Genomic DNA, 15803 nt, shown 5'->3' on the forward strand with positions numbered 1-15803 from the left:
TGCACCCATCAACCCGTCATCTACATTAGGTACTTCTCCTAATGCTATCCTTCCCCTAGCCCCCCCACCCCAAACAGGCCCTGGTGTGTGATGTTCCCCTCCCTGTGTCCATGTGTTCTCATTGTTCAACTCTCACTTACCAAGTGAGAACATGTGGTGTTTGGTTTTCTGTTCCTGTGTTAGTTTGCTGAGAATGATGGTTTTCAGCTTCATCCATGTCCCTGCAAAGGACATGAACTCATCCTGTTTTATGGCTGCATAGTATTCCATGGTGTATATGTGCCACATTTTCTTTATCCAGTCTACCATTGATGGGCATTTGGGTTGGTTCCAAGTCTTTGCTATTGTGAACAGTGCTGCAATAAACATATGTGTGCATGTGTCTTTATAGCAGAATGATTTACAATCCTTTGGATATATACCCAGTAATGGGATTGCTGCGTCATAGTGTATTTCTGGTTCTAGATCCTTGAGGAATCGTCACACTGTGTTCCACAATGGCTGAACTAATTTATGCTCCCACCAACAGTGTAAAAGCATTTCTATTTCTCAGCATCCTCTCCAGCATCTGTTGTTTCCTGACTTTTTAATGATCACCATTCTAACTGGCATGAGATGGTATCTCATTGTGATTTTGATTTGCACTTCTCTAATGACCAGTGATGGTGAGCAGTTTTTCATATTTTTGTTGGCTACATAAATGTCTTCTTTTGCGAAGTGTCTGTTCATATCCTTCACCCAGTTTTTGTGGATGTTTTTTTTTCTTGTAAATTTGTTTCAGTTCCTTGTGGATTCTGGATATTAGCCCTTTGTCAGACAGATAGATTGCAAAATTTTTCTCCCATTCTGTAGGTTGCCTGTTCCCTCTGATGATAGTTTCTTTTGCAGTATGGAAGCTCTTTAGTTTAATTAGATCCCATTTGTCCATTTTGGCTTTTGTTGCCATCGCTTTTGGTGTTTTAGTCATGAAGTCTTTGCCCATGCCTATGTCCTGAATAGTATTGCCTAGGTTTTCTTCTAGAGTTTTTATGATTTTAGGTCTTACATTTAAGTCTTTAATGCCTCTTAAGTTAATTTTTGTATAAGGTGTAAGGAAGGGGTCCAGTTTCAGTTTTCTGCATATGGCTAGCCAGTTTTCCTACCACCATTTATTAAATAGGGAATCCTTTCCCCATTTCTTGTTTTTGTCAGGTTTGTCAAAGATCAGATAGTTGTAGATGTGTAGTGTTATTTCTGAGGCCTCTGTTCTGTTTCATTGGTCTATATATCTGTTTTCATACCAGTACCATGCTGTTTTGGTTACTGTAGCCTTGTGGTATAGTTTGAAGTCAGGTAGCATCATGCCTCCAGATTTGTTGTTTTTGCTTAGGATTGTCTCAGCTATATGGGCTCTTTTTGATTCTATATGAAATTTAGAGTAGCTTTTTTGAATTCTGTGAAGAATGTGAATGGTAGCTTGATGGGGATAGCATTGAATCTATAAGGTACTTTGGGCAGTATGGCCATTTTCATGATATTGATTCTTCCTATCCATAAGCATGGAAGTTTTTTTCCATTTGTTTGTGTCATCTCTTATTTCCTTGAGCAGTGGTTTGTAGTTCTCCTTGAAGAGGTCCTTCACATGCTTTGTAAGTTGTATTCCTATATCACGGGAACCAGCCCCCAATATTTCAACATAGGTTCTTTTCTATTTTCCCTAAGTGTTGGTTGGTCTGAGAAATAAAGAGAAAGAGTATAAAGAGAGAAATTTTACAGCTGGGTCTCTGGGGGTGACATCACATATTGGCAGGTTCTGTGATGCCCACCTGAGCCACAAAACCAGCAAATTTGTGTTAAGGATTTCAAAAGGGGAGGGGGTACGAATAGGGAGTGGGTCATAGAGATCATATGCTTCCTAGGGCAATAAAAGATTACAAGACAAATAGCAGAACAAGATCACAAGGCCAGGGCGAAATTAGAATTACTGATGAGGTTCCATGTCCCACTGGGCACACATTGTCATTGATAAACATCTTAACAGGAAACTGGGTTGGAGAGCAGACAACCAGTCTGACTAGAATTTGCCAGGCTGGTATTTCCTAATCCTAGCAAGCCTGAGGGCACTGCAGGAGATGAGGGTGTATTTCATCCCTTATCTTCAACCTCATAAGACAGACACTCCCAGAGCGGCCATTTTAGAGACCTTCCCCTGGGAATGCAATTTCTTCCCAGGGTTATTCCTTGCTGGGAAAATAATTCAGTGATATTTCTCCTATTCGCTTTCTGCAAGAAGAGAAATATGACTCTGTTCTGCCCGGCCCCGCAGGCAGTCAGACCTTATGGTTATCTCCCTTGTTCCCTGAAAATCACTGTTATCTTGTTCTTTTTCAAGGTGCCCAGATTTCATATCGTTCGAACACACATGTTTTACAAACAATTTGTACAGATAACACAATCATCACAGGGTCGTGAGGTGACATACATCCTCAGCTTACGAAGATGATGGGATTAACAGATTAAAAACAGGCATAGGAAATTATAAGAGTATTGATTGGAGAAGTGATAAATGTCCATGAAACCTTCACAATTTATGTTCAGAGACTGAAGTAAAGACAGGCATAGGAAATTATAAGAGTATTGATTGGGGAAGTGATAAATGTCCATGAAATCTTCACAATTTATGTTCAGAGACTGTAGTACAGACAGGCATAAGAAATTATAAAAGTATTAATTTGGGGAACTAATAAATGTTCACGAAATCTTCACAATTTATGTTCTTCTGCCATGGCTTCAGCTGGTCCCTCTGTTCACGGTCCCTGACTTCCCACAATATTCCTAGGTATTTTATTCTCTTTGTGGCAGTTGTGAATGGGAGTTCACTCATGATTTGACTCTCTGTCTATTATTGGTGTATAGGAATGCTTGTGATTTTTGCACATCGATTTTGTATCCTGAGGCTTTGCTGAAGTTGCTTATGAGCTTAAGAAGTTTTTGGGCTGAGATGATGGGGTTTTCTAAATATACAATCATGTCATCTGCAAATAGTGACATTTGACTTCCTCTCTTCCTATTTAAATACGCTTTATTTCTTTCTCTTGCCTGATTGCCCTGGACAGAACTTTCAATACTATGTTGAATAGGAGTGGTGAGAGAGGGCATCCTTGTCTTGTGCCGGTTTTCAAAGGGAATGCTACCAGCTTTTCCCCATTCAGTATGATATTGGCTATTGTTTTGTCATAAATAGCTCTTATTATTTTGAGATACATTCCACTGATACCTAGTTTATTGACAGTTTTTAGCATAAAGGAGTGTTGAATTTTATCAAAGGCCTTTTCTGCATCTACTGAGATAATCATGTGGGTTTTGTCTTTGGTTCTGTTTATATGCTGGATTATGTTTATTGATTTGCGTATGTTGAACCAGCCTTGCATCCCAGGGATGAAGCCCACTTGATCATGGTGGATAAGCTTTTTGAGGTGCTGCTGGATTCGGTTTACCAGTATTTTATTGAGGATTTTTGCGTCGATATTCATCAGGGAGATTGGTCTAAAATTCTCTTTTTTTGTTATGTCTCTGCCAGGTTTTGGTATCAGGATGATGCTGGCTTCATAAAATGAGTTATGGAGGAGTCCATCTTTTTCTATTTTTTGGAATAGTTTCAGAAGGAATGGTATCAGCTCCTCATTGTACCTCTAGTAGAATTTGGCTGTGAATCCATCCAGTTCTGGGTTTTTTTTTTCTTTTGGTTGGTAGGCTATTAATTACTGCCTCAATTTCAGAACTTGTTATTGGTCTATTGAGGGATTCAACTTCTTCCTGGTTTAGTCTTGGGAAGGTGTATGTGTCCAGGAATTTATGCATTTCTTCTAGATTTTCTAGTTTATTTGCATAGAGGTATTTATAGTATTCTCTGATGGTAGCTTGCATTTCTGTGGCATCAGTGGTGATATCCCTTTATCTTTTTTATTGTGTCTATTTGATTCTTCTCTCTTTTCTATTAGTCTGGCGAGTGGTCTATCTATTTTGTTAATCTTTTCAAAAAACCAGCTCCTGGATTCACTAATTTTTTGAAGGGTTTTTCATGTCTCTATCTCCTTCAGTTCTGATCTAATCTTAGTTATTTCTTGTCTTCTGCTAGCTTTTGAATTTGTTTGCTCTTACTTGTCTAGTTCTTTTCATTGTTATGGTAGGGTGTTGATTTTAGATCTTCCTGCTTTGTCTTGTTGGCATTTTGTGCTATAAATTTCCCTCTACATGCTGCTTTAAATGTGTCCCAGAGATTCTGGTACATTGTGTGTTTGTTCTCATAGGTTTCAAAGAACATCTTTATTTCTGCCTTCATTTTGTTATTTACCCAGTAGTCATTCAGGAGCAGGTTGTTCAGTTTCCATGTAGTTGTGTGGTTTGGAGTGAGTTTCTTAATCCTGAGTTCTAATATGATTGCACTGTGGTCTGAGAGACTGTTGTGATTTTTGTTCTTTTGCATTTGCTGAGGAGTGCTTTACTTCCAATTATGTGGTCAATTTTAGAACAAGTGCAATGTGGTGCTGAGAAGAATGTATATTCTGTTGATTTGGGGTGGAGAGTTCTGTAGATGTCCGTTAGGTCTGCTTGATCCAGAGCTGAGTTCAAGTCCTGAATATCCTTGCTAATTTTCTGTCTGTGATCTAATATTGACAGTGGGTGTCAAAGTTGCCCACTATTATTGTGTGGGAGTCTAAGTCTCTTTGTAGGTCTCTAAGAACTTGCTTTATGAATCCAGTGCTCTGTATTGGGTGCATATATATTCAGGATAGTTAGCTCTTCTTGTTGCATTGATCCCTTTACCATTATGTAATGCCCTTCTTTGTCCCTTTTGGTCTTTGTTGGTTTAAAGTCTGTCTTATGAGAGACTAGGATTGCAACCTCTGCTTTTTTTGCTTTCCATTTGCTTGGTAAATATTACTCCATCCCTTTATTTTGAGCCTATGTGTGTCTTTGCACGTGAGATGTGTCTCCTGAATACAAATGGGTCTTGACTCTTTATCCAATTTGCCATTCTGTGTCTTTTAATTGGGGCATTTAGCCCATTTACATTTAAGGTTAATATTATTATGTGTGAATTTGATCCTGTCATTATGATGCTAGCTGGTTATTTTGCCCATTAGTTGATGCAGTTTCTTCATAGTGTCAATGATCTTTACAATCTGGTATGTTTTTGCAGTGGCTGGTACCGACTGTTCCTTTCCATATTTAGTGCTTCCTTCAGGAGCTCTTATAAGGCAGGCTTGGTGGTGGCAAAATATCTCAACATTTGTTTGTCTGTAAAGGATTTTATTTATCCTTCACTTATGAAGCTTAGTTTGGATGGATATGAAATTCTGGGTTGAAAATTCTTTTCTTTAAGAATGTTGAATATTGGCTCCCACTCTCTTCTGGCTTGCAGGGTTTCTGCAGAGAGATCTGCTGTTAGTCTGATGGGCTATCCTTTGTGGGTAACCCAACCTTTCTCTCTGGCTGCTGTTAACATTTTTTCCTTCATTTCAACCTTGGTGAATCTGACAGTTATGTGTCTTGGGGTTGCTCTTCTCGAGGAGTATCTTTGTGGCATTCTCTGTATTTCCTGAATTTGAATGTTGGCCTGTCTTGCTAGGTTGGGGAAGTTCTTCTGGATAATATCCTGAAGAGTGTTTTCCAACTTGGTTCCATTCTCACCGTCACTTTCAGGTACACCAATCAAACATACGTTTGGTCTTTTCACATAGTCCCATATTTCTTGGAGTCTTTGTTCATTCCTTTTCATTCTTTTTTCTCTAATCTTGTCTTCACACTTTATTAAGTTGATCTTCAATCTCTAATATCCTTTCTACCACTCAATCAATTTGGCTATTGATACTTGTCTATGCTTCACGATGTTCTCGTGCTGTTTTTCAGCTCCATCAGGCCAATTATGTTTTTCTTTAAACTGGTTATTCTAGTTAGCAATTCATCTAACCTTTTTTTCAAGGTTCTTAGCGTCCTTGCATTGGGTTAGAACATGCATTTTTAGCTTGGAGAAGTTTGTTATTACCCACCTTCTGAAGCCTTCTGTCAATTTGTCAAACTTACTCTCTGTCCAGTTTTGTTCCCTTGGTGGTGAGGAGTTGTGATCCTTTGGAGGAGAATAGGTGTTCTTGTTTTTGGAATTTTCAGCCTTTTATGCTAGTTTTTCCTCATCTTTGTGGATTTATCTACCTTTGGTCTTTGATGTTGGTGACCTTCAGATGGGGTTTCTGCGTGGACATCGTTTTTGTTGATGTTGATGATATTTCCTTTGTTTGTTAGTTTTCCTTCTAAGAGTCAGGTCTCTCTGCTGCAGGTCTGCTGGAGTTCCACTCCAGACCCTTTTTGCCTGGGTATCACCAGCAGAGCCTGCAGAACAGGCTTCCTGTTTCTTCCTCTGGAAACTTCATCCCAGAGGGGCACCTGCCAGATGCCGGCAGGAGCTCTCCTGCAGGTGTCTCTCGACCCCTGCTGGGAGGTGTCTCCCAGTCAGGAGATATAGGGGTCACCCCCAGCTGGGTGTCCTCTAATTCAATTCAATTTTGACATTATCTGCCCAAAGACAGTTATCAAATCCCACAGGTTGAAGGCTCAGTCCCACAAGAGTGCTCCACTTCAGATGTAAATCACAAGCCCCAGATTGTTTTATCAGTGCTTCTTACCTACTAGCTATCAACTGGGGCTCCCACAACACCCTCCTTGGGTTGGATCAATTTTCTAGAGTGGCTCACAGAATCTAGGGAAACACTTACATTTCCTGGATTATTATAAAGAATATTACAAGAGATACTGATTAAAAGACATGTAGGGCAAGGAATGTGGGAAGGGGTGTGGTACTTCCATGCCCTCTTCAGGCACACCATCCAGGAATTTTCATGTGCTCAGCTATCTGGAACTCCCCAAACCCTGTCCCTTTAGGTTTTTATGGAAGCTTTATTACACTGGCATGATTGATTAAATCATTGGCCCTTGGCAATCAACATTTAGCCCTTTTTCCCTCCCAGGAGGTTGGTGTGGGACTGAAAGTCTGGATACTCAATCCTGCATTGGTCTTTCTGGTGATCAGCCCCATTCTAAAGTTACCTAGGGCTGCTAGCCATCAGTCAACTCATTAGCATACAAAAAGATACTTATTACTTTGAAGACTCCAAAGATTGTAGGAGTTGTGTGCCAGGAAATGTGAACAAAGATCAAACATATATTTCATAATATCACAATGAAAATCTAAGAATGAGATTAAGATAATTATTTCCCAAATCTCACAGTGATTAAGAAGTAATGACTCTAAAATCAGGCTACTACACTATCTTGTCACCTCTCCCTATATTTTGGCCTAGACACTTGAAGTTATTACCTATCTGGGGAGCAGGCCATTTGTCCAGGACAATCCACTCATCAATGAGGAAAAAGATATGACTCCTGAATGTGCATATCCATTCAGCTAAGCAGCAGTCACTTACTGCAGGCAAGACCAATGCTACAATTCAATTAGTAACTATTTTACAACAACTGCTATATGCTTGATAAAAATGCTCAAAACCACAGTTACAATAGGGAGGTAAGGGAACCAAAACTCCTTGCATAGGTTTCTTGTGTCCCTATTATGTGCTAGAGTATAAACATGCATTAAAAATTATGTTTTGAGCTCCTAATGTGCTGAGCTAGGCACTATTCTGGGTTGTGAGGGATGCAATAGTGAACCCTTCCGGAAACTCTTGTCAGATCTTATCCCCCACCCCTGTATTGATTCACTGAAAAAAATTCTCTTTTTTCTGGGATTGTGAGTCATGTACAAAATGATGAAAAAAAAGGAAGAGACTTAATTTTACCAGTGCTATAGTCCAATAATTGAATAGTACCTGTCCTGGTTCCTCCCTAGTTTCTAAGCCTGATGTAACTGCCCAGTGGGTTCTTCTGGCCCACTGCCCAGATACAGCCATTTTATCAAGGCAGGGGAATTGCAATAAAGAAAGAGTTTTACACACATAGAGCTACTAAACAGAAGACGAGTTTTATTATTCAAATCAGCATCCCTGAAAATTCGGAGGCTAGGGTTTTTCAAAGATAGTTTGGGGGAAGCAGGGGACAGGGGGATGGCCAGGCAATGGGTGCTTGTTAGTGATTGGTTAGAGATACAATCACAGGGGTGTGGGAAATGGTCCTCACATGTACTGAGTTACTATTGGGTGGGGCCACAGGTTGGCAGGTCCAGATGGAGCCATCTGCCCTCAGACATACACAAAACCTGAAAAGATATCTCAAAGGCCAATCTTAGGTTCTACAATATGATGTAATCTGCAGGAGTAATTGGGAATGGGGAAGCTGCACATCTTGTGCCCTCTGGAATAATGGCTGGCAATTGTTTATGACTACACTGTAGCAGAATTCAGGGTCCTCTATCCTCTCAGCTTGGTGGCCTCTTGTTAGCTTTACAAAGGCACTTGAGTTATGGAAAAAGGCTATTATCACTTAAACTAAACTAAATGTCTCCCAAAATTAGCTTGACCCAAGCCCAGGAATAATTAAGGGCAGGTGGAAGACCAAAGGCAAGAGGAGGGGTGACCGCATCAGATCTCCATCACTGCCATAATTTTCTCACTGTTATAATTCTCCACTCTTCCTTTTCGACAGCTCCAAGTTTCTTCCAATATATTAACGCTTTTTTCTTTAAAAAAATTTTTATTTGGAAATTATTTCTAAGTAGTATATATGAATAGCTCAAAGAATTCCCACATTTTTTTTTTTTTCTAGTGCCAGGTGTTTATTCCCTCACATGTGGGTGGTTCACGTACACAGCACACAGGCATGGGCACCATGGGAGAGGGCAGCACTCCTGCCTTTGGAGGGGAGGATCTTGCCCTCACAGTGTAAGAAGGGAGAGGATGGTTTCTCTCCTGCCCTCACTAGGGCCTAGGGAACCCAGGAGCAAATCCCACCCCTTCCACCTCTCAGCCGAGGAGAAGCCACCTTAGTGACATTTAGTTCCAACCATTATAGTAAGTGGGGAAGGAATTGGCCTGGTCCCAGCCATTACAGGGTGAAAATATAAATGGTAAAGGAAGGTACAGTTTGGATGAGGCCACAGGAAGGAGCAGGTGACACCATCAGAAGCATGTGCAGGGGAGGGGCAGTTACTGCGCTTCTGGGCTGCTTAGTCCCTGGCTTGGCAGGAAGGGTAGGGGAGATGGATGGGGCTCATTGTTTGGCATTGATGATGTCCACGAATTTGGGCTTGAGGGAAGCACCACCCACAAGGAAGCCATCCACATCAGGCTGGCCGGCCAGCTCCTTGCAGGTTGCCCCATTCACCGAGCCTCCATAAATGATAGGGGTGCTCTGAGCCACTGCTTCAGAGACGTTGGACTTAAGCCATCCTCGGAGCTTCTCCTGTACTTCCTGGGCCTGTTGGGGTGTTGCGGTCTTGCCAGTACCAATGGCCCACACAGGCTTATAGGCCAGGACGACCTTGCTCCAGTCTTTCACATTATCTACAATGACCTTTGTCTGCTCGAAAACAACCTTCTCAGTGATGCCAGGTTCCCTTTCATCTAGCTTCTCCCCAATACAGGTGATTACTCCGAGTCCCTCAGCCAGAGCATGGGCTACTTTCTGCCCAATCGGCTCATCTGACTCCCCAAAGACATGCCTTCTCTCTGAGTGCCCCAGGACCACCCACGTGGCTCCGCAGTCTTTGATCATGCCAGGGCTGATCTCCCCAGTAAAGTCCCATTAGTCACTTTGTAGCAGTTCTGTGCAGCCACAGCAATCTTGGGATCTAGCTTCTGCCAGGCGAAGTCAATATAGGCAGTGGGGGGAGCACAAACCACCTCGGTGTCCGCCGGCACCTTGGCCGCATTCAGAGTGCCGATGAGCTCCCCCAGATTCTGCTTCTTCCCGTTCATCTTCCAGTTCCCCGCAACGAAGAACTTCCTGGAAGGCGCCATGGCACTGGAGCTGAGGCACTGAAGATCAGTGTCTGCATATTCCCACATTCTTTACTCAGATCCACTAATAATTATTACATATTGCCATGTTTGCTTTATTGCTTTCTCTTTGTTTCTTTATAAATGTGTGTGCATGCATTATGTATGAATGTATAACTGTTAATATTTTGCCATATTTACATTTTTGCTTTCTCTGTCTCTATGTGTATGCATGCATTATATATAAATGTATATATGTCATATATGTACATTTTATATGTATGTAATCATTTATATACATGTAAATTTTTTTCCCAACTCATTTGAGAGCTTCAGACATCATGCTCCTTTACCTCCATATCCTACATTGTGTGTTTCCTAAAAGCAAGGACATTCTCTTATATAAATGCCATATAATGATCAAATTCAGAAAATATAAGATTAGCTAACACTATTTTATAAGATATAGTTCATTTTTCAGATTATGCTAATTGTCCCAATAATGTCCTTTATATAAATTTCCCTCTCTGACCCAGGATCTAATTCCAGATTACACCTTGCATTTTGTTGTTATGTCTTCTTTCCCTACTCAAGTTAGTCAGAGTTTATTTCTGTTGCTCATAACCAAAGAATCTTAAAAATACAATTTCCTTCTGTTTATGATACAGGAGTGCTGGGAAGGGAAGAGTGTGGTCACTTTAAATGATACAGACGAGGGGAAGGAAAGTGTTGGGTAGAGGAGGGCATGGTCCCTGGCTAGGGCTCCACCCCCATGGACCTAGGTGAGGACAGGCACTCCTACTTTTGCGCCCAAAATGTTGCATTTTCCAAGACCACCCTGTCCCATCACACCCCCATCCTGGGCCTATAAAAACTGGAGACCCTAGCGGGCAGACACACAGGCAGCTGGATATTGAGAGGAACACTTTGGCGGAAGAAGACCCGAGTGGTTGGTTGAGAGCATGCTGGCCAAAGAGCACAGGGACAGATGCCAGCATGCTGGCAGACCATCAACTGGTGGGATGAGACAGAGTTTGGCTGGGGCAGTTGGAGGAGAGCTGGGGACACTGAGTGGCCCAAATCCAGGGAAAACCATCTCCCTTATGGCTCCCCCATTGGCAGAGAGCTACTTCTACTCAATAAAACTTGGCACTCATTCTCCAAGCCCACATGTGATCCCATTCTTCCAGTACACCAAGGCAAGAACCCGGGATACAGAAAGCCCTCTGTCCAAGGTAGAGGGTCTAATTGAGCTGCTTAACACAAGCTGCCTGTAGATGGCTAAACTAAGAGAGAACCCTGTAACACATGTCCACTGGGACAAGCTGTAAACATCCACCCCTACACACCACCATGGAGTTGGAGACAAACAGCCTGCCTATCTGTATGCTCCCCTAGAGTTTTAAGCAGTGGGGCACTGAAGAAGTGAGACACACCCCCATCGCATGCCCTGGGAGGGGGACAAGGGAAGCTTTCACGTTTCATTTATAAGCATTCATTTATAACCTTTAGTAAATTATATCATTTAATCTTTTTTCTTTTTCTTTCTTTTTTTTTGGTTGTTATTGAGACGGGGTTTTGGCTTTTTCACCCAGGCTGGAGTGCAGCGGCACGATCTTGGTTCACGACAGCCTTGGACTCCTGGGCTCAAGCCTTCCTCCACCTCAGCCCCCCAGGTAGCTGGGACTATAGGCACAGGCCACAATGCCCGGTTATTTATTTTATTTTGTATTTTTTGTACAGATGGGTTTTTGCCATATTTCCCAGGCTGGTTTTGAACTACTGAGCTCAAGCAATCCACTTGCCTCAGCCTCCCAAAGTGCTGGGATTACAGATGTGAGTCGCTCTACCTGGCCTATATCATTCATTCTTAATCAAGTCTTCTAGGTAGGTATTTAAATCCCTGTTTTAAAAATCAGTACTATCAGGCTCAAAGAAGTTAAAAAACTTGCCCATCATGACAGTTAAATTCTAGGGCCAGGATTTTAATCCAAGTCTTTTTTTTTTTTTTTTTTTTTTTTTTTGAGACGGAGTCTTGCTCTGTCGCCCAGGCTGGAGTGCAGTGGCCAGATCTCAGCTCACTGCAAGCTCCGCCTCCCGGGTTCACGCCATTCTCCTGCCTCAGCCTCCCGAGTAGCTGGGACTACAGGCGCCCGTCACCTCGCCCGGCTAGTTTTTTTTTTTTTTTTTTGTATTTTTTTAGTAGAGATGGGGTTTCACCATGTTAGCCAGGATGGTCTCGATCTCCTGACCTTGTGATCCACCCGTCTCGGCCTCCCAAAGTGCTGGGATTACAGGTTTGAGCCACCGTGCCTGGCCAATCCAAGTCTTTTTTATTCTGAAGTCCCTCCAAGTCTTTTTTGTTCTGAAGTCCTTCCTTATTCCATTGCAGGCCTGGCAGATATTTGTAAACCACAATCCTTGCATCAAGAATCCTACAGGCTAGCGTGAAGTGAGACGGATAAACAGATAATGTTATTTGTTTGGCAGTAACACCTAACCACAGCAGTTTGTACAAGGTATAGCGGAACATAGTTATTGAACTTATTTCAAGAATGATGAGAAATATGGGCAGGGCTTCAACAAGAATAGAAGGAAATAAAATCTGTTTTATTCCTTGATGCAAACTGGGTGTTTATAGATTGTCTGTCTACTGTCCAAAGCATGATTAATATCAATGCTAATCCACTAACCTCCAATGTATGCTTAGGAAATTCCTTATTTAGCTGGCTAGCATTGTTAACTTTGACATCTATTAATGCAACATTACCTCCTGAATGTTAGGGACTCAAATAGTTCCTACACCATTTCAATTCTTTCTTGGTCATTTTGATTAATGTTGACATTATCCAGTTCTGACATTTAGCTGAAACATATTGCTAAGATCCTAATCTGTAAACTTGCTTAAAATATGTCCTGTTTAGTTTGATAGTTTTAAAATATTGACATTATAAAAGGAGTTCCGAAGGTAAAGGGTCTGATCCCTTCAAGAAATCTAGAGTCCTTTCCTTTCTCTTTGTGTAAAAAAATCAAATGAAAAGTATTAGGAGTACGGAAAACCACGGTTATAAAATCAGAGCAAATAGCATGTCCCACTTTGTGACTTTAGATCCGAACCTGGTGACAAAGAGAAAATATATAAAGGTCAGGAGCTTAGAGGGCATCCAGGGAGCTGAAGCTTGGAACAGTTGTGAGTAGTCTTAGAGTAATAGGGAGGTGTTAGTCCATCAATGGGTCCCTGCTCTCAGTCAGAAGTCTTAGAATTTTCTGGGGACCTGAGCAGTCTGGGAAGAAGAGGAAGATCTGGATAAGTATTCACTGATAATATCTGTTACTGATTAGAGTATTTAGTTTGTATTTAGTAGACAGGTCTTCTTTTAGTACTTAGCTCTCATGGTAAGTTATTCATAAGTAACATGCCTGGCAACAGCTGGTCCTCAAGTAATGTTGAATTGGATTAAGCCGAAAGTGGCTGATAAGGCTATTCCACAGAGAAAGATTTATCTTAGTGTGGCAGGGGCCAGTCATTCAACCACCAAAGAAAGGCAAGGTGGGAGTGGTCACCATAATAAACAGCAGAATCAAAGCAGTGAGCTGAATAGTCTGCCTCCTGCAAACCTACAGCATTGCTAGTTGATCATGGTGTTCCTGGAAGTGAAATATTTGGTTGGTGCAATAGTAATTTCAATTACAATGGAAAGTAATGGCAAAAAACTAGAATTACATTTGCACCAACTTAATAGATAGGAAGCCTACTGAATTTGTACTTGATCTATATAAGCTGAAAGTTCCAGGTCAAGTGAAAAAAAGTCTAATCTGAATCCTAAAAACAGAGAATTATGGCCCTCAAATAATTCCCAGACTTGAGCCTGTTTATAAACCTAGAATGAAAGGGAGACCAGGTCCCCTGGAGGAAAGACCCTCATATACTACTGAATATTTATACTGTTAATCTTTCCCCTGGCCTTCCCCAAAGGGACCTACAGCCTTTTATGGAGTAACTCCACATTGGGGAAGGGAAATAATCAGACCTTTCAGGGACTACTAGACACTGGTTCTGAACTGACACTAATTTCGGGAGACCCAAAATATCACTGTGATTGACAGTCAGTGTGTGGAGGTCAGGTGATGAATGGGATTTTAGCCTAGGTCTATCTTACAGTGGTCCTGTGCCTTCACAGTGTGAAAATACACAGTGGACCAGTGGGTCCCTGAATCCATGCTGTGTTTATTTCCCCAGCTCTAGAATGCATAATTGGAATAGACATATCTAGCAGCCGACAGAAGCCCCCACATTAGTTCTCTAACCTCTGGAGTGAGGGCTATCACGGTGAGACAGACCAAATGAAAGCTATTAGGGCTGCTTCTACCTAGGAAAATAGTAAACCAAAAGCAATACTGCATTCCTGGAGGAATGGCAGAGATTAGCAGCACCATCAAAGACTTGAAAGATACAGGGGTGGTGATTCCCACCACATTCTCATTCAACTCTCCTATTTGGCCTGTGCAGAAGATAGATGGATCTTGGAAAATGATAGTGGATTATTATAAGTTTAACTAGGTGATGATTCCAATTGTAGTAGGTTTACCAGATGTGGTTTCATTTTTTACACAAATTAATACGCTAGTACCTGGTAGACAGCTAATGAATTTGGCAGATGCTTTTTCTCCATTCCTGTTAATAAAGATTTCCAGACGCAGTTTTCTTTCAGCCGGCAAGGCCAGTAATACACCTTCATTCTCCTACCTTAGGAGTGTATGAACTCTCCAACTCTGTGACATCCTTTTTTTTTTGAGACACAGTCTCTGTCATCCAAGCTGGAGTACAATGGCACGATCTCGGCTCACTGCAACCTCCATCTCCCAGGTTCAAGTGATTCTCCTGCCTCAGCCTCCAGAGTAGTTGGGATTACAGGTGCCTGCCACCATGCCCTGCTAATTTTTTTTTATTTTTAAGTAGAGACGGGGTTTCACCATGTCGGCCAGACTGGTCTTGAACTCCTGACTTCAAGTGATTTGCCTGCCTTGGCCTCCCAAAGTGCTGGGATTACAGGCATAAGCCACCACGCCTGGCCTGTGATATACTTTAGTTTGCAGGAATCTTGATCATCTTTCCCTTTCTCAAGCTATCACACTGGTCCGTCACATTACTGAGACTATGCTAATTAGTCTTAGTAAGCAAGAAGTAGCAACTACTCTAGACTTGTTGGTAAGACATTTGTGTGTCAGAGAGTGGGAAATAAATTTGACAAAAATTCAGGAGCCTTGGTGAAATTTCTAGGGGATCAATGGTATGGAACAGGTCATATCACTCTAAGGTGAATAATAAGTGTTGCATCTGGTCCCTTCAACAACCAAAAAAGACATACAATGCCTGGTGGGCCTCTTTGTATTTTGGAAGTGATATATTCCTTATTTGGGTGTCTGGCCCACTGACCCAGTGACCCAAAAAGCTGCTAATTCTGAGTAGGGCCCAGAACAAGAGAAGGCTCTTCAACAGGTCCAGGCTGCTGTGCAAGCTGTGCCATTTGGACCATATGACCAAGCAGATACAATGGTGCTTGAAGTGTCACTGGCAGAAAGAGAGGCTGTTTGGAGACTTTGGCAGGCCCCTACAGGTGAATTGCAGTGGAGGATCTTCAGATTTTGGAACAAAGCCATGCTATCCTCTTTGAATAACTACTACTACTCTTCCTCCTCCTCCTCCTCCTCCTCCTCCTCCTCTCTTCGTCGTCGTCGTCTTCTTCTTCTTCTTCTTCTTCTTCTTCTTCTTCTTCTCTTCCTCTTCTTCTCCTTCTTCTCCTTTGTCGTCTTCTTCTTTGTTTTGTTTTGTTTTGTTTTGAGATGGAGTCCTGCTCTGTCGTCAGGCTGGAGTGCAGT

The 15803-nt window shown here is 41.8% G+C and overlaps 1 protein-coding gene and 1 pseudogene across 2 annotated transcripts in view; both read right to left on the reverse strand.

Annotated features, from left to right (window-relative positions):
- Nucleotides 1–15803, reverse strand: part of KCTD21 (potassium channel tetramerization domain containing 21) — a 540409-nt gene that overhangs the window by 437902 nt on the left and 86704 nt on the right. The window lies entirely within an intron of this gene.
- Nucleotides 8735–9974, reverse strand: LOC126935694 (triosephosphate isomerase-like; annotated as a pseudogene). The gene has a single exon (XR_007719278.1). The product of XR_007719278.1 is annotated as a triosephosphate isomerase-like (transcript).

The sequence above is a fragment of the Macaca thibetana genome, chromosome 14, assembly GCF_024542745.1.
Source record: "Macaca thibetana thibetana isolate TM-01 chromosome 14, ASM2454274v1, whole genome shotgun sequence".
NCBI classification, from domain to species: domain Eukaryota; kingdom Metazoa; phylum Chordata; class Mammalia; order Primates; family Cercopithecidae; genus Macaca; species Macaca thibetana.